The following is a 25,576-nucleotide window of genomic DNA, read 5'->3' as shown; positions in this document are numbered from 1 at the left end:
CTCAGTGGGAGGCCAAGACTTGGACACAAGCCCAGCCCTAGTGGGGATCCCGACCCTCCCTCAGGTGTCAACAGAAGCTGAGAAGAGAGCCTGGACTTCTAATCCCACCAGGCGCTGCAAAGCAGTGTTCCTCCTATCCCTGCAGTTATAATGTGGTGTCATAGAAAACCAGTTAGAGGCAGCACTGGGCATAGCAGGTAGAGCCACCACCTGAGACACTGGCATCCCATAGGGACCCAGGATTCAGTCCTGGCTGCTCCCTGCTAATGGCCTAGGAAGACAGCAGAGGGTCCTACCTGCCGATGGGAGACCTGGAAGAAGCTCCTGGCTCCTGGCTTTGGTCTGGCATAGCCCTGGCCATTGTGGCCATTTGGGAAGTGAACCAGTGGATAGAAGATCTCTTTCTCTCTCTCTCTCTCTCTCTCTCTCTCTCTCTCTCTCTGAGTGTGTGTGTGTCTCCCTCTCTTCCTCTGTAACCCTGACTTTCAAATAAATAAAAAATTAATTAAAAAAGAAAACTAGTTAAAATGGAAAGTTTAAATAAAATTCAGAGTCACATAACAGATTTCCCAAGATTCATGTTCATGAATTGGAAAACTTAATAATAAAAATGTCAATGCATAGTCTCCAAACCTACAAATGCTAAATATAGTTCCTATTAAAATTTCAAGATTTTTTTGTAGATATACAAGGTTAATATTTCTGTAGAAAGACAAAGGAGTTAGAATAGCCAAAACAATTTTTGAACAAGAATAAAGGAAAAATCACCCTGCCCAATCTCAAGCCTTATTGTATAGGCTTACTATATATATTTAATTGAAGAATGTATGGTGTTGGTGAATGGATAGATATAATCAAAGGAACAGAATTCAGAATCTATAAAATGATAATATAAGTATAGCCAAATGATTTTTTAGAAAGATTCAAAAGCAATTTAATAGAGGAGGAAAACTCTTCAATTGATGGCACTGGAGCAATGCGATAAATGTGAGTATTTCAAAAAGCTGTTGGTTGGGCATTGAGGCGCAGTGGGTTAAGCCATGGCTTGGGACACTCGCATCCCATATTGGAGTGCTGGTTCAAGTTCTTTGCTTCCCATCCACCTCCTGGCTAATACGCCTGGGAAGTAGTAGACTATGGAGTAAGCACTGGAATCCCTGCCACCCACATGGGAGACCTGGATGGAATACCGTGCTCCTGGCTTTGGCCTGGACCAGCCCTAACTGTTACTGCCACTTGAATAGTGAACCTGCAGATGGAAGATGCTCTTCCCCTATCCCATTCTGCCTTTCAAATCTTCTTATTTTTTTGAATAATGGAAAAAAAAAACCTTACAAGGACTATTTTTTTTTTTAGAAAGCTGTTGAAAAATAGGACACAGGTTTATTTGGATGCAAAAAACGTTGAGGCCCACGTGTAGTTTGTTCATCATATACATTTTCCATAAGCTTTTTGAAGATGTCTCATACTTAGACAAAAACAAGAAAAGCAAAACTCCAGAGGCTTGACCTAAATGTCACATAGTATGTAAAAATGTACTCCGAATAGGTCAGACTTGAATTTAAATATACAATGATAAAAGCTTCAGAAAATATGTATAAGCCAAAATCTTCAAGATCTAGGGCTAGGCAACGAGTTCTAAGATATGACAATAAAGTATGGCATGTGAAAAGAAAATTGATACACTGAAATTCTTCAATATTTAAAAGTTCCTTTCTGCAAAGACTCTGGTAGGAGAATAAAAAAAGATAAGCTACATACTTGGAGAAGATGTGTGTGATCTTCATATTTAGTAAATAACTGGAATCTAGAATACATTTGAAACACTCAAAAACATACAACCCGGTTAGAAATAGGCACAAGATGTGCAGATATTTCATTGAAAAGGATATGCAGAAGGCACATAACATCTAAAAGAGAAAGCAGTCAACATAATTAGCTGTAAGGAAAACACACATTAAAATCACAATGAACTATCACTTCAGACCTATCCTAACCAGTAAAGTTAAAATTAGCGACAACACCAAGTGCTGCTGGGATGCAGATAAATCAGATTACCCATACATTGCCAGTGGGAATTTCCAACAGTGCAGCTACTGTGGAAAAGTTTTCTTTAGAAACTAAACATTTCGACTACCACTGACCGAGCCATTGCACTCCTGGGCTCTTATCCCAGAAAAATCAAAACTTATGCTGACATAAAAACTGGTGCACAAAAATTCATAGCAACTTATTCATAAAAATAACCCCAAACTGGAAACAACCTCTTTGTCCTTGAATGGGTTGAATGAACTGTGATGTACCTGTATCATGGAATACTAGTCAGCAATGAAGAGGAATGGACCATGGACACACACAGCTTGAGTGAGTCTCCAGAGAATTATGCTGAATGAAAAAGAATATCCATCTTGAATGGTCACATACAGTGTGTTTCCATTGATACAACATTCTGAAAACTTTAAATTTATACTAATGGGGAGCAGATTGGTGGTTGACAGGGTTTGAGGCTGTGTAGGGGAGAGCAGAGAAGTGGGGGTGGCTAGAAAAGGCAAGGCAGGGGATCACTATAGTGATGAAAATCTGCATTTTCGCTCTATCAGTGTCAATATCCTGGTTGTGATAGCTTTTTTTTTTTTTTAAAGATCTATTTACATGTTTATGTGAAGGACAGAGTGACGGAGGGAGACAGGACAGAGAGAGAGAGAGAGACAGAAAATCTCCCATCTGCTGATTTACTCCCCAAATGCCCGCAACAACGCGAGGGTCAAACAGAAGCCAAGAGCCAGAACTCCATCGTGGTTTCTCACATGGGTAGTAGGAGCTCAAGCACTTGAACCATTGTCTGCTGCCTTCCCAGGTGCATTAAAAGAAAGTTGGATTGGAAGCAGAGGAGCTGAGGCTCAAACCAGGCCCCGCAGTATAGGATGAAGAATTGCACTGCCTCACCCACCCTTGTGCTACAGTTTGGCAAGATGTTGCCACTGGGGCAGCAGGGCAAAGGATGCTAAAAGATTTGTTTCTATTATTTCTTTTTTTAAAAGATTTATTTATTTATTTGAAAGAGTTACACAGAGAAAGGAGAGGCAGAGAGAGAGAGAGAGAGAGAGAGGTCTTCCATCCAGTGGTTCACTCCCCAAATGGCCACAATGGCCAGAGCTATGCTAATATGAAGCCAGGAGCCAGGTGCTTCTTCTGGATCTCTCACGTGAGTGCAGAGGCCCAAGGACTTGGGTCATCCTCTACTGCTTTCCCAGGCCACAGCAGAGAGCTGGATCAGAAGTGGAGTAGCCGGGTCTCGAACCATTGCCCATATGGGATGCTGGCACTTCAGGCCAGGGCGTTAACCCACTGTGCCACAGCGCCTGCCCCTGTATTATTTCTTACTACTCTATGTGAGCATTTTTAAAGATATATTTATTTGAAAAATATACAGAGAGAGAGAGAGAGATATCTTCCATCCACTGCTTCACTCCTCAAATGGTTGCAACGGCTAGAGCTGAGCCTGAGCCAATCTGAAGCCAGGAGCCAGGAGCTTCTTCTGGATCTCTCATGTAGGTGCAGGGGCCCAACCACTTAGACCATCCTCCACTGCCTTCCCAGGCCATAAACAGAGAGCTGGATCAGAAGAGGAGAAGCAGGGACACAAACTCGCACCCATATGAGATGCCAGCACCGCACACGGAGGCTTAGTCTACTATGCCACTGTGCTGGCCTCACTTTCCATTGTTCAAAATAAAAAAAAAAAATGTAAAACAACAAAAAAAAAAAACCACAATAACAAATTCACATCAAAATAAGAATTCAGTTAGTTTTACAATTTTGTTTTATTTTTCTAAATTGGTTTACCTAAATAATTGCCCTGAACTGTATTTGTTGGTTAAGTATCTGATTTCATGATACTTTCTGTGATCTCCCCATCTCCCTTTCAGAAAGCAGTTGCCCGGGCACACCCACCCTTCCCCTGCAAAGCCGGCCCGGTCGGTGTCCAGTTCCTTCCTCCCGGAGTCATCCATCATGGGAGAGGGTTCTAGACGGGACCACCTCTCCAGTGCAACCCAGTCTGACTCTCTTCCATTAAGAAAATTAGGAAGACAGACACAATCAAATTTCATCCATTAGAAATGGTGAAGGAGTCAAACCATCCTCAATAGAGATGAAATACACACACACACGAATTACTCATTCCACAAACCAAGAAGATGAAAAACAAGTAAAATGAGAGAAAATATAGCGAAAGAGTAATAATCCACTGAAAACGGTTCTTTGGCAAAATATTGATCATCTGAGGTTCCCCACTGGCCTGGAGAGCCTTCGGAAGCATTTACGCAGAGCATGGGTGCTGGGAAGAACTGAACTGCATGAAGCGAGAGGCCAGCCCTGTGGCGCGGAGGGTTCCTCAGGCCACCACATCCTACATGAGAGCACCACTTCCAGGCCTAACTATTCTGCCACTTCTGATCCAGCTCCCTGCACCGGGGAAGCAGTGGAAGATGACCCAAGCGCTGGGGTCCCTGCCACTGGCATGGGCAACCCAGATGGAGCTACTGGCTCTTGGCTCTTGGAAGATCTCTTCTTCCCTCTTCTCTCTCTCCCTGTCTCTCAAACAAACACACAAGCAAGTCTTCTTAAAACGTCTGTGTGTTTTCCTGTGGTGCCTCACCAATCTGCCTCCTGCCTCCCAGAGCAGTGAGTAGAGCCAAGGACTTCATAACCCTTCCTGATTGCAGCAGCTCCTTTTGAAGTGAATGTGAGACCCATTCCATGGGCAGGGCTTTTTACTGAAATCTCATTCTTAGGCATCCGGTCATGTATGGCCCTCCAGCCCCTGGTATTCCCTGCCTTCTCCTACATGATTACATCCTGCCCATGGCTTTACAGTGGTTGGCTGTTAGATGCGGTGGGCAGACTAGCTCAACAACAACACAGCATTTGGGGTACCTGTAAGTAAATGTGCGCTTTGAAGGGCTGGAAAAATCAATGCTAAAGCATTTCAGTTATTAATATGTTATCATTTATCATCCCTGTGCAGGATGGTAGGGCCCCAAAGCACCGACCTTTTGACTTTACTCCATCAACAGAGGCCTAATTATTCAAATTGACCTAAAGTTTAATATTACAAAAGGAACCGTAATATATTTTAAAATACTCAGATATATCTATTGATGATTGAACATATGCAAATTATGACTCAGTTTCCATATTTTCTTATAAAGCCAAACTGAGATATAAGTGGTACACGTTGACCGTGTTATCATCATTTGTGTTTATTATTAAAGAAACTTATGTATTACATGACCTACAATAGGAAGGTGGAAGGGGAGGAAGCTGATTCATGCAGCTCTCCCACTCGCATATGTGCGTCCTTTCCTGGAGCCGTCTTGACCTCTGCAGACTCATGTTGTTGATTGTCCGATCCTTCGTGCTTGTGGTCACTGGTTGTGGATGGGGCCTCCGCTCTGGGTTTGTTTTGATAAATGAAGAGCTGACACTGAGCCTCAGGTTTCTGAAAGTGTTGGGCCTACAGTGTAGGTGCTGTTGGGTATCGAGAGAAGTGGTGTTAGTTCCAAGGAGCCATCTGCCCAGAGAGCTGGTGCCATTTATTCCCAGTGGGAAATGGTGTGTTCGGGAGGGTGTGGAATACCAGAGAGGAGATTATTCCGGAATCTAGCTGATTCTATTGAGTGGGTGGAGTTTCAGGAAATAAAGAAGAAATCAGAGGCCCAGGTGCACTACCGGGGCACCAAAGGGGATGGTGACGGGGCACATCAGGGACAGCTTCTGCAGCTTAAACTCTGGTCACCCAGGATGGGGTGCAGTTAGCAGTGGGCATGACCAGTGAGGGTCCCAGCTGAAGACAGTGTCAATCAGAACATTTTATAAACACATAGGAGGCCACCATCAGAGAAACCTAGAAAAGACTTCAGGGTATTTTGGAGGGGTAGAACTGACACCCAGAGGTGAGCTCACTTGGAATTAGGATCACAGTCATGTGGGAGTCAAATATAAAATGACCTCTTTTTATCACCTCTGTCTGATGAAGCTTGCTGTTTTGGCTTATCACTACATTTATTCTTTTTTTTTTTTAAGTAACTACATTATTTTTAGAACTTTGTAAGCAGGAACTCTATTCCTTGCAGTGTCCTTGCAGTCTACCTCACAGGGCAGATCCTGTCCCCATTTTATGTTTAGGATTAGTGAGACTGAGCGTGATTGAGTGGCTTGCCTGAAGTAACTCCACGGTTTCATGGTAGTTCTGTCTGTCCTCAAAGGCTGGACTGCATTTCCACACTAGCTGTTTGTTAGGTTTCCAGTGCTGGGCTTGCTTCCAAAGAGTGCAGGAATCTTGTGTGTGGATGAGCAGGCCACCCTGGAATCCCACTTAGGAGTTCACTTGACAGTAACTGAGCCAGTCACCAGACTTCATCCTGCAGGGATAAGGGGAGGGGCACATGGTGAGAGTCCCAAGGGTGCGGGTGCTCTGGCTGAACAAATCCACACCTGTCCACTGTTTCTTCCCACCTGGGGCAAAGTGATGTGTCGGTTAAGGTGGGGGATCAGTGGATTCAGGAAGATTGCATCACACCCAAGCAGAGCTTCTGGAGCTTTCTTCACAAATGATTTATTGCAGCCATCGCCAGAGCCTGAACCCTGGAGATCCAGCTCACGGTCTCCCCAACAAGGACAGTTAAATGCGTTTCTATCCAGACCTGACACTTGAGACCCATCTCAAACCACCCACCCCTTCCTTCCTAGGATCTGTGAACCTGTCCTCATGGGCGGATAGCAAGATTGCCAAGTCCAAGGACACTGATTCTAATGTGCCTTGTCTGGTCAACCCAGACTGAATTCGCTCTCAAAGACTTGCTCAGAAATCGGATTTCTTAGAGCAATTTCATAGCAAGCCTTTGCCATCCCTTTACAAGAATGATACGATAACAGGAAAGGAATTAGAAGAGGGAGTTCTGTATAATTTTTACACTTCCTGTTGCAGGCTATGAGAGAGAGAGATTAGGCTAGGCAACTTGCAGTGTGTATCCCGTGCATAGAAGTGGCAAAATTCATTTTGCTTGAAATAAACAGTTACCATTTATAATTAAACTTTCAAAGGGCTGTCCACTGATTGAAAAACATTATCCCCAGCTCTTGTTTCCAGCTGTTATGTGGAGCTGATTGGCTCATTTAGGGGCACCATGCCTTTGATATTTGAGTCTGCTGTTCCCTTTAACTTTAAACAGACATAGTGGGAAGAGGAAGTGGCGCTGGTGATGTGCTAATTCTTGTTTGCGACTTACCCCCGAGGAACTATAAGAAACCTGCAACTTATTGTACATTAAGAACTGAAACTGGAGACAGCCACATCTGGTTTGTTGGTCGTTCTCCCCTCCCCTTGAAGAAAAAAGTAAAAGAGCAACCAAAACTGCTTTAGCTTAGACTGTTTGATTCTCATGATGAATTTATCAGGGAGAAGAGATTGGAAGGTAAAGTACGCCCAGAGAAAGAATCTCAGGAGTTTTGCAAAAGAGGTTATTAACGTCAGTTAAAGCAAATTGCATCATGAAACGTCTCTACCCATTGTGCATTGAAGGACAGCTTTAAAAAGCAATGAAGTTTTCAGTTGCAGAGACGAGTGGCTCTGAACCAACTTAGGGCAGGCTGATGGGTACCAGCTTTGGTCTCTCATGGGTCCTCCTGGTCCTCAGGGAAAAGACAGGGAGGGTTGTGTTGAGATGGGAAGGAGCCAGAGCCTCATAAGGGCAGTGCTGTGATATTCAAGGGCCCATTTGTTCTTTAAAGACTACATTTTATGACTATACTGACATGAAGACAAATATATTAATATGATGGTGCTTTAAAAATTCACGGAAAATAGAATGAAAAGAAGCGTTTATTTTGGTGCAAAATTTTGAAATCCCATGGTGATTTTTTTACAATATGCATTTTCCATGAACTTTTTGAAAACTCTTTGTATGCATAGATTTCAGAATTATTTGCACTGAAGTATCTTATCATTCATTTTCTATGAACTTTTTTTTTTTTTTTTTGACAGGCAGAGTGGACAGTGAGAGACAGACAGAGAGAAAGGTCTTCCTTTTGCCGTTGGTTCACCCTCCAATGGCCGCCGCGGTAGCGCGCTGCGGCCGGCGCACTGCGCTGATCCGATGGCAGGAGCCAGGTGTTTATCCTGGTCTCCCATGGGGTGCAGGGCCCAAGGACTTGGGCCATCCTCCACTGCACTCCCTGGCCACAGCAGAGAGCTGGCCTGGAAGAGGGGCAACCGGGACAGGATCGGTGCCCCGACCGGGACTAGAACCCGGTGTGCCGGCAGCACAAGGCGGAGGATTAGCCTAGTGAGCCGCGGCGCCGGCCTCTATGAACGTTTTTAAATACCCTTGTATTATATAACATTTTTGAAGACTTACTAGTTCAGATAAAGCATATCTTCATGCACTGTTTTTTAAAATTAATCCAGAAACATCCATGATAAACAAAATGTCAAAAATTTAAAGACAGGGATCAGCTGTAGGCTGAGACTTTCTGAAGCCCACAGCTGCAAACCTGGGTTTCCAGGAAGTGCGGCTGAGGCTCAGGAGAGAGGCCGGTGATGCAGAGGTAGCAGGCATGAGCCCCGGCTTCCAGTCCTACCTTGTTGTCCCCCACGATGAAGTGTAGGGTGTGATCAGACCTTTTTCATTTCAATAACAGGTGATACTCCTGAGTAGTCCCAGGATGCTCACGGACACCAAAATCCTCAGATGCTCAGGTATCCTGTATAAAATAGTGCAGTATTTGCATCTAATCTATGCACATCCTCCTGTGTACTTTAAATCATCTCTGGATTACTTATGATACTGATGCAACAGAAATGTGTGTAAATAGTGCTTACACCATACTACTTAGGGAAAGGTGACAAGAAAAAACAGTCTGTCCGTATTCAGTACAGATGCAAATTTTGTCTCCTAATAGTCTCCACCCATGGTTGTTTGAAGCTGCAGATAGATGTGGAACCTGCAGAGATGGAGGGCTGACTGTAGTCTCGGTGGAACATAAAAGTTGATTTTCTGTGGTCTACAGACGCGCATTTTTATTTTATTTTATTTTATCGCTTCGCATTTATTTTAATGCATGTTTAGCTTGATGCGTATGTGTGTGCTAGAAAATCTGAAACTGGGACATTAAAACTCTTGAGGACAAGAGTAAATAAAATAAAGAAAATGAAGGGTGGATTAGTGTAACTGGTGAATCAATATCTATTAATAAAGTCGCTGTCAGAGATTTGTGAAGTGCTCTAATGGCCACTTGAGATGGGGCAGTGCTTGCAACAGGCTGGGAGTCACCGCAGGTGATCTGTCCCAGCTGCCCTGGCTCCTATTGTGGGGCCGAAGCCCTGTTACTTGGCCTGGGGAACTCTCGGTGCCCTGGGGAATAAGGAAGTCCTAAAAGCGCCTAGCTATTCCATGGAGTCCTAAAGGTGAAAAGAATGCCTGCAAGGCATGTGGCCTGGAAGCCAGCACAAATGACAGGGGCTGTCTCTGAGTAGTCCCTAGGGTGCTCCGTAGGTCCCAAAATCCTCAGATGCGGAACCCTCAGGAGCTCCGTTGTTATTGTTTGCATCGGCTTCAATGTGAATTGATTTTGCTCTAGTGAAAATGTCTTCTTTTGGGACGAAAAAGAAATACAGCTATTTTTGACTGCTCTTAGGATCTGCAATATTCCAAATTACATTAATGGTAACCTAAGGTGGGGAGGAGTTGCTGACTGGAAAGAACATGAACGCTGGAATCAGAAAGGGCGTAAGGGGTGAGTGTTTGGCCCAGTGGGGAAGCCACCAGCAAGGACACCTGTCTGTATTCATGCCAGAGTACCTGCATCTGCTTCCCCTCTCTGGCTCCTGACGCCAGCCTCCTGCTGATGCGGACCCTGGGATGCAGTGGTGATGGCTCAGGCACTGGGATTCCTACCGCTCTGGTGGGAGGCCTGCATTGACTTCTCATCTCCTGGCTGCCGCCTGTCCCCATGCTAGCCTTTACAGACATTGGGAAGTGAGCTAGCAGATGGGAACCTTCCTCTCTCTGTCTGTTTTCTCACTCTCTCTGTTACTCTGAATCTCAAGTAACTAAATGTAAAAAGAAGGGAAAGGAAGGAAAGGAGAAGAAAGAGAAAGAAATGATTTGGTCTTGGCTCTGTCGTGAGCCAGTAAGCATCCTTAGGAGAAACAGACCATAGCATCTCTGGACGCACAGCTGGAAGTGGAGGCCAGTGCCATTGCCTCCTGAAGATGCTGCTGGGAGGAAACAAGTTCATTTCGTCTCCCTGGATTTGGCAAGTTCAGATTTCTCCCCTCCCCCCGCTCCTCTTCCCCCACCCCCTGCTCCCCCTTCCTATCCCACCCCCTTTCCTTTTCCTTTCCTTGTCTTTGCCTTTGTCGTTCTGTAACATTCTCCACCCCCAGTGTCTTGCCTACTCTGTTTATTTCACATGGCTTTGAGATGTTCCTTTGACTTTAATTAGACTCAAAAGCCTGGACAACTTATTCAGTCCTGTCTTAAGAAAAATAGACAAGCATAATTTCCAGGCCATCCTTTTCTTTCTTTCAGCTCCTACAATCTTTTCAAGCTCTCAGCGACTGTAACCTCTTATTGCACACAACACTTTTCCCATAGTCAACCAATTTGGCCTCAGCTCAATTACGCATTGATATATATGTATATAATATATATATATATATATATATTTATATATGCGTGTGTGTTTAGTTCTGTGGATAAAGTGGCTAGGAGAACAAGGAGGGGTCCAGTGGCAATGTAAATGAGTGATCGTATATTTTTAATCCCTCAGAAAATGAGTTTTGGATTTGAGAGATGCTTTTGACTCTCTTCCAGAGCCAAACAAAGCAGAGTTAAAATTTCCTGAGAGTCACAATGCAGGGAAGCCTGGGACTTAGCAGGAGCGTCTTTCATGATGAGATTTCCAGTTCCCATTTCCAGGTGCGGGAAGTGTTTTCCCAGAAGTTTAATGAGAGCGCCAACAGGGTAGGTGCTTGCCTGATTCAAACAGGTAAATAGATTTGTGGTCTCCCCATCACACGTGGATTTTATTGATTCTACTGCTGTGAGTGATGAGGGATTAAGAAGATGTTGAAATGAACTCACTGTACACAGGTCCGAGAGAGAGAGAGAGAGACTCCATGACTCATGCCGATGAGTCTTCGTGATTGAGCTTGGCTGCAGGGTTTGGATGTCTCCTGGGGACATCAGAGCTTGGAAAGAAGCTGCTCCTAACGAATTGGGGGCAAAACCATTTATGAAAGCTCCAGCCATGACCTGGGAACTCATGAGAAAGATGGTGAGGACGTAATGAGAAACCCAATGAAATACCAAGGAAAGAAGTCGCCATTTCCCCAAGCTCCAGTTATGCTCACCACCTACAGGTTCTCATTTCACGCTTTCAAGAGACCTTGCACAAAGGCCTTTTCTCTGAGTAGCCCCGTCACAACCACCACCCATTTTACAGATGAGAAAACTAAGGTTGGAGGGTCCCAACAACCCACCCGAGTTACATGCAGTTGGTGTGCAACCTCGTGTGTGATCCTTTTGTCCTCTAACAAGCTACTCTTCTGGCTGCTGTACTTGGAGACTTCAGAGCAGAAGCCTTGGGTATTAGGCCTCCCGAGAAACTGGTGTCATTGCTTAAAAGGGACAAATCAGTGTTGCAGTGGCTGTTCTGAAGGCACTGTGTTTTCACAGGGAAACGAGCAGGCAGTGGGGTGCTGATGGGGGGGCAGGGAAGAAGAGTGGGCCAAGGAGATGCCCATGGCATGGAGCTTGCTATCTGTATTCTGCGCTGGGCACTGCACAGAATTCTTCGACTGTTCTGGGCACAGTGTTGGAGTTGTCCCAGCAATGTCCTTCCAGGCGGCTTCATCTAAAGATGACCTTCTCGTATATCGTTCCTTAAGCGAGAGTAAACAGAAGGAAATTATTAAAGATTGCAATATTGCATATGTTGTGTCTAATTTAAAATTCACCATAACTAAAATCACTGTTTACAAAAATACTGTCTGAGTGCCAGGTACTTTCAACGAGATTCCGTATGTACAGGAAAAACACAATAAGCATGTTTTCTATTTGTATGCCAAACTTGGAGAGGTTACCTTATTAAAAACCCCAGTTCCCTTGTTTCTATAAATGCCAGGTGTTTATAAAATATCATAGTTCATAAATATTGCTTTGCCTCAGATCATCTCCTGCTCTGCCTATGTCTTCAACAGGGTATCAGGAAAAAGTGTCAGGACTTGAAACACCACTTTGAATACGAGAATCACGTGTGGGTATGGAAAAAAAGAATGCACAAGCCCCTGAAAGCACTGGCAACGTGCCAAAGAAATGGACTTGGCTTTGTAGGAGCTCCTAGCGAGGAGAACAGGCCTCCGGAGAGGCTCCTCACTGGGTGAAAAATGGATCAAAATGATCCAGAGTTTAATGGCTTCTCCAGGAGACGCCAGTCCTGGAGGGTAAATGGGAGGCAGGGCTTTGCGTAGTGCATCCCGAGCAAAACACACTCAGGATGTGTCCATTGTGGTGCTCCCCTCCCCTCCTGGAACAAGCACCCACCTCCTGGGACACCCCGGCCCCCACCCCACACTCACACCGAGGCATCTAACATGGTGCAGGACAGGGATCTCAGAGTTAAGGTTGACCCCACCATAAGCAATTGCACCAGAATAAGATCATCCTGGGCTTGTCTCGTGAACGCCTTACAAAGTAAACCTGATCCTGTGTGCTGGAGTGGAGACAGAGCTTTGTTGATCCTTTGACCACCATTCTAGGTCTGTGGTTCTTACAGTGTGGTCCTCAGGCTACCAGCATGAACATCATGGGGGGATGTGTTAGAAATGCAAATTCTCTGGCCTCACCCTTAGCCTCCTCTTGGTCAGGGTCCAGTGACCTGTGCTGTACCACACCCTGCACTGATGATGATGCTGACTGATGTGTGCCTGGTCCCCTCGGCACTGGTGAGCCCCGGGGCTGTTCCTTGTGTTCTTATGTTCCTGTCCATTGAGTGCTTCTAGCCCTTTCGGTACAGTATTTCCCTGAATCCTCCCTGCAGCTTGTTGTGGTCAGCATTAGGATTTTTTTTTTTTTTACCATTTTGCAGATGAGAAAACAAACATTCACACAGGTTAGATTATACAAGATCAGCAGTTAGTGCGTGTGAGAGGTTGAAATCGAGCCACTCTGGGTATGCGTTACACTCTTCCACGCTGGAACTCCTGTTCCATCAGAAATATCTGTCTCATCAAAGGGAGCATCGAGAAAATGGCCTAACACAGAACATCAGATTGTGGGCTTGGAAGAGACTCCAGAATTCACCTGGGAACTCGCCTGTGCATTCTCCATAGCAGTGTGTCCCCAAGTGCCACCACTAGTTTCAGTGAATATTGATGGGCACTTCTACCTCAGTAGGGTTCCATGGGCAGATGTGCTGGGGCAATGCTGGTTTAAACTCTGCTAAATTGATCCCTTTGCAGTGGGACGACTCAATGCTGTTAATGCATAAGTATAGTATATAAGGCATGGCTCACGCTTAATTAAATACAGAAATGTCTTCTCACAGAGCACTGCTTGGATCTAACATTCCACAGAACAAGATTCTACAAGCCCTGCTCTCCATTATGCTTTGGAAGGCGGTGTGCAGGCCAGGGGGAAGGTCTCTGTCTCAGCACATCTCCTGCCCCAGGGAGCCCTGGCTGTGAAGGACGCCACTGCAGGCTTAGAAGGGCTGCATCAGTGGACTCCTCCTTGTCCATAGCTTTCTGCTGTTGTGACCTCTTCTCTGGCAATAGTGAGGGCAAGGCTAGCTCTTCTTTCATACCCAAGCCACCGGAGCTGTGAACACCAGCCCTCTGCTCCTTCCCAACACTTGTTCCTCCAGGATTCAGTTCCCCAGGCTTTACAGCCATTCCTGGGCACTCTGTGGCCATCTCCTTTCATCTGGACCATGGCAGTGGCCTCCTACTGGGCGCTTCTCCTCCCATCCTGCATTTCTAATCACCACAGCTACCAAAGCAAAAAAAAAAAAAAATGCAAAATGATCCTGCTCAGCACCTTTTGATGACTCTTGGACACTCTTGCACAGAAACCCAATGGCCCACGGTGATCGAAGACCCTGGGGCATCTTCTCCCACAAAGCTGAGGCTGCTGCTGCACCTACCTCCCGGCTCCTCGGATCGCTCTTTCCCACCTTCAGGCCAGACAGATTCCTTGAGAGGCTGTCTCCCTCCACCCCTCCCTGAAGCCTTCCCAGATAAGCAGTCTCGCTAAGGGCCCTGTGACAGCCATCCTCAGCATGCAGCCCTTCGCCCTCATGGCCCAGTCCAGGTTTCCTCTCTCTGGGTTTGTGCCATCGTTGCTCTAAGGTCTGTATCCCCTAGGCAAAGTAAAACAGATGGCATATCCAGTAAGCTCTTTGACGTTTGCATCGTGGTCCCCTCCCGGAAATTGAAATGATGGCAGCTCTTGGCCTCCTGTTCCCTCTCATCTTCTACCTCTGCCTCCTTAGATGCTGGTACCCAGAATTAAAATGCAGAGTTCAGGTTCAATAACACTATAGCCCTCCCACATCTGGGATACCATACTTCAGTTCACACAACCCAAGACTGAATTCACTTTTCCAGTGGCCACTTCTTTTCTTAGGATTACACTACACTGGTACTAAGGCTTCAGACTCACCCAGCTCTCTCCACATGTGTTACCCTGTGTTGTGACTTGTGTAAGCTAAATACATACTGTAAACACCCAGGCCTCAGCACAGATCCTCTGTCCTAACATCCATCATCTACTTCTTTTTCTCTAAGAATGAAGTCATGGCTCACTCTAGCAGCATCTCTGGTAACTTGCACAGAGCTTGGGTGAGGAGTTCTAGGACTTAGACCCTCAGGGGCCTGCCACTAGATTGGCACCACCATCAGCAATCGTTCAGCTGCTGCGTCACCTGATCAATGGGCAGGCCATCTGTGTGAACTGACTCTGAAGGAAGCCTAGTTTGGGAAGACAAATAATGTCCCTCCATTCTCACTGCTACCTTGATTTCACCTGTGTTAGACCCCTTGCTCCTTTTTCTTCTCCCCTCCTTTGGAGCATATATCCTTCTATGTTCTGGGCCTCTCAGAGCTGCAAATTCTCTTCTTCTGCAGTTTTTCTTTTCTTTTCTTTTTTTTTTTAGGTTAAAATGCTCTCAAATGCTCTCTGTATTCACCTTCCAGAATTTACCACGGAGATTGAATTCAGCTTGAGAGCAGGAATATGGAATATGGTTGTAATGGTTAGTGGTTAATGATTCAATGTATGGTCTTCAGAGGCAGACAGAATCCCAGCTCCATCAGTCACTTCTTCCATCACTAAGGAGAGTTGTTTAACCCTCTTAGGAACCTCAGGGTTCTAATAGACAAAAGGAGTCATTAGAATGTTCCATTCAAAACTGTGGCAAAGATCTAATTGACACTCAACTTGGCACATGGCAAGCCTGGCGAAAAGGGAGCTGAGTTGTTGCTTCTTGCTATTTAGTTTCTTGCCAGTCTTTTTTCCGTAGCTAGTTGCTGTTGGGGAGAGTAGAGGTCCTCAGACTTTCAGTAGGGATGAAGAGAGTAAAGGTTTTAGGCTTTGGGGGCTGGCTGGCCTGTGTTGAAACTACTCAACTCTGCTTTTGTGGGGCAAAGATGGCCATACACAACATATAAACACATGGGCAGTTCTAGGTGCCAAAAACACTTCCCTTAAAAAACTAAGATGCAGGCTATGTTTGGCTTTCAGGTTGTAATTTGCCAGCCCCTGTCTAGAACTTTGCTTTTATCCCACTCTTTGATTTCCTTGGAAATTCAGAGCTCCTGGCTTCAATGCTGCCTGACTTTGGACCCTGCATACAGGCAGGAACCCTTGCCACTGTGACCACATGACTTTCAGCTTTGCCAGATGCATCTCTGCACTGTTTGTAGGGGGACTGTGCAGGTAATCTAGGAAGAATAACCAGGAAAACAGTCCTCCTTGGGAAACGTCTTGGTGGTGACAAAGTCAATTTGTACGAAGTAGACAGAAAACGTATCCAATCCATTGAAATGATGAAGATAAGATCCTGTAGCAAAGCCACAGTAGAAGAGGTTTTAACAAGTTGTGAAAAGGAAGGAATCAAATGTAACTTGCTAGGTTTCCTGGCTGGCCTGAAATCATCTTTATGAGCAAGGATTGCATTTGACTGTTTATAGCTACAATCTGACTGTAGTGGCTGAAGCAAATAGAGGCTTGATGTTGGTAGTCATACAGGAAGTCCAGACACAGCAGCACTGGCAGGGAGGTTGTCACTGGCCAAGTTTCAAAACCTGGACTCCTCCTTACTTCTGATCCTGTGATCCTTGGAGTGTGGCTCTCCATTTCAGAGTCACAAGGTAGATGCTTTAACTCCAGCCCAAACTTCAGAATAGACAAAGAAAAAGTACAAAACAAAGGCCCTACCAAAAGTGTTTGTTCCAGGAGCTTTATGCCGTACCATTTGCAGTTATATCTCATTGGCCAGAAGAGGGTCACATGGCTATCTTTAGCTGCAAGGGAGTCTGAGAATGCAATGTTTTTAACTGGACACACGTAAATCTCAAATTGTGTTAGTGCGGGGAAAAGGAGAGTGGAATGTGGAGGAGGCAAAGCAACATTTGCCACATTTTCCAAAATGGCAAGTCTGCAATATGGTGGTTGAGAGCAGGGCTGTACCATCGGACTGTCTCAGGGTTAGATAAAATAATGCCTGTGAAGTGGTAGGCATTAACAGACATCATTATTAGGTAACGCAGCAACTGTTTGCCCTCCCCACCCACCTTGGAAACTGCATTTTTTTTTAAAGCAAATTGTCTGAAACAGCCTACTTGGGAACTAGCCTAAGAAGGAGATGGTGCTGGCCCCACCACCTTGTTACTTTCATCTGAAAACCAAAGAGAATGCTTGCAAGAGGGGAATAATTCTGTTTGAAGTTCCAAGGCGAACTTGGAGCTAGGTTGTGAACAAAGTTGGTAAAACAGATGTCACAAAGGACATCCTAGAAAAGGGGAACAGCATGTGCAAAATCTTGACACCAAAAACAAGCCTTCCACTCCTTGTCTCACCTAGTGGCAACTGCGTCTTACTGCAGCCGTAACAGTGGACACTGTCCCCGGGGGCCCAGAGCCATGGCTGTAAGGTGAGCAGACAGCTCCCACATCTCCATCACCAAAGATGAGCTTTTTGTGAAATGCTGAAGTCTATCCAGTGCACATAGCCAGACTACCCATCTAGCAGCTTTGGAGCTGCATTCTGGTCTGCAGTCAGTACTTGACATTCACCATCAGGTCCATGCAGAACTTTACATTTACCGCTCTGAGAACTTGATGAAGCAGCTGCTGTGCTGCTTATTTCATGTGCGAGCAAATTGGGGTTCAGGCAGGCAGGTTAAACCATTCCCAAGTTCATTCCAGCAGGACCGTTTGAACCTCTGCCAGTTCTTTTATCTTCAAATCTGTCATCTCTGCAGGCAAGCCTCCTACCTCATCATCTTTATATAATTTTATGAAGGTGATGGTAGCAAAGTTGCTCAAGAGTAAAGCTCAAGAGTTAGAAGAGCCTAGAGCTACATGGGCCAATGCATCAGTGGTGAGCCCCACGTGACTACTGAGTCCTTGAAGCCAGCTGCCTAACTAGATGCTGAATTGTGACTTTTACTTAGTTTTAATTAATTTTAGCTTGAAACTGATACTTTTTTAGATTCAGATACTGGAAAGCTTTGAGTATGTTTAGAATAATGTGGAGTGAATGGGGGCCGGCACCGTGGCTCACTTGGTTAATCCTCTGCCTGTGGCGCTGGCATCCCATATGGGCGCCGGGTTCTGGTCCCGGTTGCTCCTCTTCCAGTCCAGCTCTCTGCTGTGGCACAGGAAGGCAGTAGGGGATGGCCCAAGTGCTTGGGCTCCTGCACCTGCATGGGAGACCAGGAGGAAGTAACTGGCTCCTGGCTTTGGATTGGCGTAGCTCCGGCCGTAGTGGCCATTTGTGGGGTGAAGCAACGGAAGGAAGACCTTTCTCTCTGTCTCTCTCTCACTGTCTAACTCTGCCTGTCAAATAAAAAAAAATGTGGAGTGGAAATCTACCTTTTAGCCTACAAATTTTATGAAAATTTAATTATAGATAAAAATGTTTCACGAAAAATCTAAATCAAGTTGCATTTTTTTGAAATTTTTAGTTATTTATTTGAGAGACAGATGAGGGGGAGAGAGAAGAAAGGACAGAGTGAGAGAGCACACTTCATTCTGCTGGCTCACTCCTGAAATGCCTGCAGCCAGTGAGGCCGGAGCAGGCTGAAGGCGGGAGCCGGGAATTTACTTCAGGTCTCCCATATAGTGACAGAGACCCAATTACTTGAGCCATAAGATATGTAGTGGATTGAAAGACTTAGTTCATTAGAAACAATGTATACTATGTCATGAATATATTTGCATATCGATTTCAAGTTAAAATGATGTTTTAGATATCTTGGCTTAAATAAAATGAATTATTAAAATGTTTCTTTTTACATTTTAAAATGTGAATACAAGAAGGTTTTAAATGATGAAGGGCTTGGATTATATGAGGGTACTTCAGAAAGTGTGTGGAAAAGAGCATTGACGTTGAAGTCCCCTGGCATTTCTGCTGAGTGGCGCTGCTGTAGAGATGACAGCTGGCCCCTCTGTGTCCTGAAGGGAAGCTGACCGCGGCAGAGGGACAGATCTCCTTTACACCTTGGCCTCTGATGGCACCACCTCGGGCACATCACCACAGGTCCAGGGAGCTGGGCAGTCTCTGTGATCCCACTAAAATCTTCAGGGTTTTAAAAATAGTACTCAATCAGGTTCACATCAAGAGAAAAACTGGAGCCTCCCATGGAATACAGAAAACTGGTGATGGGTTATGCCACTTTGATAGTATTATAGACTTGATTCAGCAGTTGAATGAATTAATAATTATGCTTACTGGATACGATAGAAGAGTGTTTTAAATCTGTATATACACATGTACACACACTGTATACTACATAGATGTGTGTGGTTTATGTGTTTATGGATTTATACACACACATATATACAAGCATATTTTATACACACATATAGGTTATTATCTTATTTTTATGTTTTAGATAGAAAAATATGAAATAACTTGCCAAAGTCACTCAGCTAGTCAAGGGTGGAGCATTTGAAGGGGACTGTTTGATCCTAAAATCTGTACTCAGACCCACTCCCCCACAACGTCAGTGCCCGTAGATCTCCATGGTGAACCCCTTCGAAGTGCCCTGTCCTTCTAACAGTTAATTGTGGACATGAAGACTACAACTGGATCTGTCCTAAAATGGGAAGGAATCTTGCAACTCTGAAATATGCACAAGCTTCAAGAGACTTCTAGGTGGGAGGTTATGAATTAGCCTCCCAGACCAAAGGGAGTGCCGCCATTCATTAATTTGATTTTGTTTAGGTTACTGAGCTATGATTCATCCTTAATTGCATTGTTTCAAATGACTAAACAGTCTAAGTATTAGCCAACTGTTAAGTGGTTGCCCAGCCTCAGCTAAGTAGGACATCTTCAGCTTAGGAGTCATTAAAATCAAAACATTGTGGGGCCTCCTCTGGGTATTGGGTCATCTGCCCACTGACTGATGGTTCTGGTGCCGGGTGGTGCTCCAGCAAGTGAGGAATGCACCCCTTCTGTCGTTGCCTGGAGGGAACTGGGTCCCACTTCCTGCTGAGTTAAGTTCCCACAGAGGGAATGCTAGTGGACTGACCAGCCGGATGCAACAGATAAACCTTTCTGCTGACAGTGGCCCCTGCACCGTGCTCCCCCAGAGATGTTTGGAAGCATGATAAAGCATAGGTAGCCTTCCAGATTAATGCCGTGACTCTCCGAACACGTTCTACTGGGCCTCAGGTTCCCTGTCTGTCCAATGGGAGTAATAATGTGGGCTCTGTCCTTTATGCCACCAAATATTTGAGCAGAGAAAATGAGATGATCTCTTGTGATGGGCTTTAGAAACATTTTTAAAACAGTTTAGCGAAATGTAAAAGACTTTTGGTCAAATATTAGTCTTGTCCACGACATTTATGGGTACCATTCGTCTCTGAACATGGAGTGCATTTATTTCCAGCTCCAGATCTTATTTCTAGCCATGTATTTAAGGCTATCAGTTTCAAAATTTCCCAGCAACTTGGCAAAGACTGTCAGGAGCTGAGAAAGCCAGTGAACTCAGGCTCCATGCATGCTCAAGTTTCCTGAACCCCAGAGTTGAAGGTGAAAGAGGTTATGAGAGCAATGACTACATCTGGCCAATGGGAAGGCTGGGTTTTAACGATAACTTGAAACTGTGGCCCAATCCAAACCCTCGACTGGTGGTAAAACACACAGATTTCAGTAAGTCTGGCATGGGGGCCAGAGAAAGTACTTGTCTAACCCAGTTCTACTTATTGCTGATACAGCTAATCTACAGACAGTTCTTTGGGTAGGACTGTTCTGGGTGAAGCCTGCATCTGATCACAGCTAATAGGGACATTCCAGCCAGGTCCAGACCCTTTAATCTACCTGGACAGCTAGCTTATGCCTCCCAGGAACTCCCTCATCCCAGAATAGCCAAACCCAAAATCCCCCTCTTTACATCCAGCCTGAGTGAGTGCAACAGCTTGGTGAGTAATCTCCTGTCTCAGAAGGCTCCCATGACTACACATAAATTCACTTAAAGCAGGCACAGGCGCGAACATGCAAGAATCCACTTAGCATGAAGACCGACAGATTTCAGAGTAATGTCCTTGTACTACAAAACCCTCCACCCCAGGACAGATTGGGAAGGGCTAAGAGGGGAAGCCTGGATGGATATTCACATCTGGGAGCAAGGGAGGGAGACAGGCCCTGTGCTGCGTCCCTCAGGATCCTTCCCCGGCTTGCAGGGAAAGCGGTGTGAGTGGAAGGTCTGTGAGAAGCCCTTTAGACGCCTTCCACGCACACCTCTCCTGGAGCAGGCCGGTGCACAGCAGACACGGGTGTTCTGTAAGGCAGAACATCTGGACAGGGCAAGCAAGGACTGGCCGTGCGGATTGGTGGCTCCAGCTGTGTCTAGGGAAGGAAGACATTCCCTTCTGGAACATCAGAGACATCTAAAGTATTCCACAAAATCTGTTTAATTTTGAATCTAAACAGAAGTAAAATATACTCGCTTAAAGTCAACAACACGAAGGCTTGCTACCAAGGGACTGTGACAATAAAAATTCATGAACAGGACTGAGTAGGAGAATTTACAGTAAATTAAAACTATGTTGGGAAATCGAGCTCCTGATTGGGGGAGCATCTGGCTATTATTTGCATCAATCCACCTAAATACTAATAAGCTTATCTGAGTTCATTCACTCTCTGGATTAGAGCAGTATCCTAGTAGCTGCATACAGCCTCAGCCTAACTTCCAATGGATGCATTAACCCAGAGAATCCCTTTCATAACAAGGTGTGATTTCTTCCTTTTTTGAAAGAAAAAAAGGTTTATTCATTTATGTATTTGAAAGATAGAGCAACAGAAAGAACAGAAGAGAGAAATTCTCTATCCACTGGTTCATTCCTCAAGTGCCCACGACAGCCAGGGGTGGGACAGGCTGAAACCAGGAGCCAGGAGTTCCATGCAGGTCTCCTACATGAGTGGCAGGGACTGGGTACTTGGGCTGTCTTCTTCTGCCTCCTCAGGCACATTAGCAGGAATGGTGGATGGGAAGGGGGGTAGCCAGGACTCACAGTGGAGCTCGGAAGTGGAGTGCCAGTGTCTCAACCAACACATTAACCTGCATCACAGTGCCAGTCCCAGCAAGGTGTTTTTTCAATATTAATTTAATATGTGATTAGTCTGAGACAGTACAGTGCCAAATTTGCTTCCTTTCGCAGATCTATTGTAGTCAATGTGACCTTCTTTTTTCGGCCATAGTTCAAGGGGAGCCATTTGCAGACAAATCAAATGTTGTTTGCTCCAGATCCAACATCTGTGTCTGCATCACCCTCAGAGGCCCCTTGGTACTGTTGGTGGTCTGTTTGCATACCTTTCTGTCTTGCCCAAGGGGAGTCAGATGGGATGTTTAAGGTCCTTCCCAACTCCCAGATTCTAGGATTAAAAACAGAGCAATAACGTGCCTGTTGTATCCCAAGATGGGAGATGACTTCATCCTTCCGGACTTCCTGGAATCCACATGGAACTGAGCTTGGATCTTGTTTAAGTGGAAAAGTACAACCATAACCAAAAAGGAAGATGCTGGCTGGGGTCACAATGGTGTCGAGACCCTAGGAAAACACTGGAGGTCAGCAAAGTTTTCCCAGAACAGAAAATTACCCCCAGAGCTGGGTCCCCTGCCCTCCTGTTCCCAAACCAAACACAGTGCAGGTCTGAGACTGGGAGACAGGTCCTGCTGGCCTTGGACAGGAGAGGCATGAGGGATGGATGCCCCTGCTACACCTGCCTCTGTTGACCTCGCTTCTCACAGGGGCTCATGCACATCTCCTCCTTGTAGGGCCCCTGATCCCGACCTTGGCCAACTTCTTATAACTCCTGCAGCTTTTCCGTTCTATTTCTTTGCTTTCACTGTTTCTCCTTCCCATCTAGATGCTCTGCTGCTGTCTGATAACCATTTAAATACAGTTCTGAATTAGACACCTTCTCTCTTCCAAAAGCTTCCCAAGGCTCCCCATTGCCTGGAGAACAAAACCCAAATCTTTATGGTTCTTAAGGTTCTGGCTGGATTTTCACCTTCTTCTTCCACTTCCTCCCTCCCTCCAAGACTCAGGTACATGACTCATATTTTCTCTTTGACTCCAAAAAATCCAGAGATCTTTAAATGTACTGTAACCTTTCTTTTTTCTTTTTAAGATTAATTTATTTATTTGAGAGGTAGAGTTACAGGCAGTGAGAGGGAGAGCCAGACAGAAAGGTCTTCCATCCGCTGGTTCACTCCCCAAATGGCTGCAATGTTAGGAGCTGTGCTGTTCCAGAGCCAGGAGCCAGGAGCTTCTTCTGAGTCTCTCACATGGGTGCAGGGGCCTAAATGCCTGAGCCACCTTCTACTGCTTTCCCAGGTTATAACAGAGAGCTGGATTGGAAGAGGAGCAGCCAGGACTAGAACTGGCGCCCGTATGGGATGCTGGTGCTGCAGGCAGAGACTTAACACACTGTGCTACAGCGCCACCCCGTAACCTTTCCCATCTCTAGACTGTCACTCATTTTGGTTCCTGCTTATAGAAATGCTCACTGTTCCTTGGGCTTTTTGGGTGACTACTGAACTTTTAAAACCAGTTTCACATTCCCTCCTTTCCAGAACATTTTGCCCATGCCATCCATTTAGAATGAATCTCACTGGGGGCACTTACATTTGGTCTTCTATTCTAATTATGTGCCTGTATGTTCCCCCCCAGTAGATCCTGTAAAGAAAGGGCTCTGTCAGGGCCATTGATTTTCTTTAGTTTTTCGTATCTTTATAGCTTTTAAAAATTATATATTTTCCAAATAAAACTTTTGCTTATGCAAACCCATAGAAAGTTTGAGATGTGGGGATGTTAGCAACTATCGGTAAAGGCAAATAATTGCATCTGGGTCTATGTTTCTCTTTGTAACCAAGGCAGACAAAAAACTCAATCATGGTTCTCCTTCCAATGACCCCAGATGCAGCATTCCTTTCCTTCCAACCCAGTACTCCAAACAACATCCATTAAGCAATCAGAGTTAACATCTATTTCCCATCTCTTATCTGTCCTAAACCCTCATTTTCTCATTTCCTTACCCTCTTCTGTAGGCTGGTGTTGCACAGGACTTCTACTGGAAGGCTTGGGGAGGGTCCATGCTGTAGAAGTTGGAGAGTTTCTGTTCTTTAGAAGCTTCCAGTAACTTGGTAGAGTCTGGGCAGAAGTCTGCGGCATTCTACTGGAATGATCCACCTGGCTCTGCTTTAAGCACCCAAAAAACTCAGCTCAAGATCTAGATCAGCTACTTGTCTACAAGGGTTGAGACTAATAGCAGGTGATCAGGGCTCACGTTCAACTTTATGAGGTTGACTTCAACCCCATAAATGCCACCTCAACTCTTGAGTCACTGCCAAGTAAGCAGCAGGGAAATTTTCTTTTGGTCTGGAACTACTAAGTTTCCAACAAAGAAAAAGCCCATTTAGGATAATTTTACAAAAACTTTTACTTATCTTCTCCCAAACTCTTTGTCTTTCACTCTCTCTGGAGAAAACAGTGACATTTAGAAGCCATCGGTGCCTCCACAGGTGTGTTTACTCGCCCAATCTGGGGCCATGAAGGAGGCTGGCAAGCTCTGTAATCCACCTTCAAGGCAGCTCTTTGCAGGTTGCATAACATGACCAGGGCCAGAAACAGAGATATTCCCCCAAGGAAGTGTTTTTAATCACTTCCGTTGATACAAGGAATATAAGACTCTAGAGAACCATTTCCCTTTACTTTGGCAAACTTTGTAATAATGAATTATATTCTGACCATATTCTATGGATAAACGCCGGCACTTATATTAACTGACATGCATTCCGAACCGGAACAGATTGCTGGAGTTACAGCAATGATTTACCTTCCAGAAAATCTCAGTCCGTGAAGAACTTACATCTGCTATGTGAATGCCTGCTGCAGGTGACATTCACATCCAGGATTCCGTAAGAGGACAAAGAAGTACGATTTATGCTGTGCAGGTGGACAAAATGATAGCACTCCTTGAATGTCACTGACCAGTGATGTCAGTATTGGACTTGGTCTGTGCACGGGCCAGCTTGCCTCCTTCCTCCCCTTTTCTCTTGCAAACTCCCACTCATCATGTGCAAGTCACCTCCTCTGTTACCTCTTGCCTCCCAAACCCAGTGAGTGAGCCCTCTCCATCTATCTCTTTACTTACCCCTGATTTCCAAACTCTCCAGCCACACCATGCTGTTCCCTAAAACAGCGCTTTTCCTATTGATGGCTGTAACTCTTATTTCCAACATATATGGGGTCTTCAAAAAGTTCATGGAAAATGAACTTTTTGCACCAAAATAAACTTATTTTGAATTCCATCTTTCACAAACTTGTTGAAGTCCCCACCTATTTCTGGAGCATTGCCATTACTTGAAAAATACTCAGTGAATGATTTGAGTGCAGCAGTTTTGAGAACATTTTGGATGTGCGTGTGGTGGGGGTGGGAGGGGGCGTGGAGGGGTGGGGGATTGAGCTGGTACATTGCAGCATGCTGTAAAGGAAGCACAGAGCCCACGACACAGAGAGGACACACACAGAAATACTTCCTTCCATGAAGTTCCTTTTGAACTTTACGGTTCTTCTGCTGCTGCCCTGGGTCAGAGTTACCCTTTCATCCCCTGTAGTCTGTGCTTTGTGTTCTCCCTCAGGCTCTGCGTAGAGGTCAGGGAGTGAGTGCTTCACTTCACCCACAGGGCCCTCAGAAGTGGCCATCGTGCGTCCCCAGGCTACAGACTTCCTGCCCCCACCCTCCCGGGATCGCCACTAAAAAGCCAATAAAACGTG

The sequence above is a fragment of the Lepus europaeus genome, chromosome 9 (assembly GCF_033115175.1).
Source record: "Lepus europaeus isolate LE1 chromosome 9, mLepTim1.pri, whole genome shotgun sequence".
Lineage (NCBI taxonomy): Eukaryota > Metazoa > Chordata > Mammalia > Lagomorpha > Leporidae > Lepus > Lepus europaeus.
Note: the sequence above shows the minus strand (reverse complement) of the source record.